We start from the raw sequence: 2,206 nt of genomic DNA on the forward strand, positions 1-2,206 counted from the left end.
ATTACAAATGTATGACCAAGTGAAGGTAAAATGTAACTTCAGTGACTGAAGTCAGGCTTAGACAAGGGTTTAACCTTGTACCCCTCATTTACTAATATGAGAGCTTTGTAGTATGATGGGATTGAAAGCCAACAGCCATTATGTCTTCTCAATGTTTTTTACTTATTAAAAATGGTGAATGGGCTGCTGCTTATCTATCGAATTCTGTTCGAATTCTGTTTTTCTATGGATTCAAAGTACTTTCAGCTGCAAGTTTCATTTACCCAGTCAAACACACATTCATCGTTTTATCTAGTCACGTACACATTGACATGCTAATGGATGCATAAGGGGTAACTCAGGGTTCAGTATCTTTGGCATGCATACTGGAGGAATATGGGATTGAACCAGATGGAAGATGACCTGCTCTGCCCCCTGAGCCACAGTCGCCATTATCATAGCAGCGGTGTGGGACTCTAAGTCACTTTGGCATTCTTAAACAAATCGTCTTCCAAACAAAGAACAGCTACAAGCATTGTGTATTGTTTCAGGAATAAACAAATAATTGGGTGTTAGCATGCTGTTGACCAGTAACACTAGCATGCTAAACATGCAGGACTCATTGGGGTGGTACTAATCGAAATGCTTTTAATGACACCTTCCAAAACATATCTTTATAAAATGAGGACTCAGAAAACCTGGTATCTAAGCAGAAGTCAATACGGTAATGGGATTTTCCATTTTTAAAGATGCCTTTAGGTAAACAACTTATAAATGCAATGCTGGAGTTCTTTGTTGGATTTTTAAAAACATCAATATTCTGTTCTCACATGCACTGAATGTAATATCATCAAGGAGCTGTGCAATGTGTTATGTAGAACGATAGGTTATAAAGTCATGTTGGCAGTATTTTCATTTCTCCTTTTAAAAATTCAAAATGTATTGTGTACATGTTCTCTGTTTTCATGTGATCAGCACACAGCAGACTAAACAGCCTATAACCAAGATTACCTGGTTTGCAGTCACTGTCTGTTCTAGAGTCGGGGCAAACTGACACTTAAAACATTCCCACACTATGCTTCCTTGAGCAGTTCAAAGTATGCCTGCATATATATTGCCAGTTATGAAGTGTTGGTTGTCTGGGGAAAACTATAGAGTATGACTAATTCTTTTATAGGTGGTCAAATTAATTTAGAAGCTGTGACTGTGACTCCCTACATGACAGGACCCATCATAAGCTATGGATGTTTAAGGGATGTTCAACCTCTTCTGAGTCTGTGGTGTGAATGGTAGCAAAATGAGAGGAGTGATTTATTACTCAGGCTACGTCCACAATAATGCGTTTTTGTTTGAAAACGCATCGTTTTCCCTCCTTTTTGGCCTCCCGTCCACACTGAGACGCTGTTTTTCCCAAATGAAAACAGAGCGTTTTGAAAACGCTCTCAAAAACACTAGACCAGATAGATTTGAAAACGGCCTTTTGGTCTGAAAACTCCGCGTCCACACTAGCGTTTTCAGTCATTTTCACAGAGTTGTGCGTCCACACTGAAATGGCCAAAGACGCTCCAGTCCTGCGCATGTGTGAAACTCAAGACGATTCGACCTGCCTCATTTCTGTCTGCAGCTTATTTACTTTCCGGCTCTTTGAAAAGTTGCGGCAAAAGGATGAAGAAAAGCATCCATCTTTTTAAATGGACTAGCAATGAGGTGGAGTTGTTGCTGCGAGTAACACAAAAGTACAAAGTTGCAAAAGCGAGTGAGAATTAAAGAATTTGAAGAAAAGCTTTCTGGAGCGCGTACAGACTGATATTAATCTTTAATAAGGCTGTCAAACTTGAGAGCAAACAAAACAACTGCTGCCCTCCGCTATCTTAGCTTAATTGGTCACATGACTGCATCATATGACTAACATGCGTCATCATTTTTGAAAGTCTCCGTTTTCGCCGTCCACACTGCGACGCGAAAGCACCGTCTTCAAATGTGTGTGTTTTCCAGAGCGTTTTCAAAACACCGTCTCAGTGTGGACGGGAAGCCAAAGCGGAGAGAAGACGATGCGCTTTCAAACGAAAACGTATTAGTGTGGATGCAGCCAGAGAGTCATCTGCACTGAAGTTTCAGGTCATGTGTGCTACAAACTACACTCTCACCAACAGTCTAAGGAGCTTGGAAAGAAAAGTGTCAGGACTTCTTCAAATTTCCTTGAAGACGTTTCATCCGAGAAGCTTCT

The sequence above is a fragment of the Pundamilia nyererei genome, unplaced genomic scaffold (assembly GCF_000239375.1).
Source record: "Pundamilia nyererei isolate P.nyererei 1_Seehausen unplaced genomic scaffold, PunNye1.0 scaffold00188, whole genome shotgun sequence".
NCBI classification, from domain to species: Eukaryota; Metazoa; Chordata; class Actinopteri; order Cichliformes; family Cichlidae; genus Pundamilia; species Pundamilia nyererei.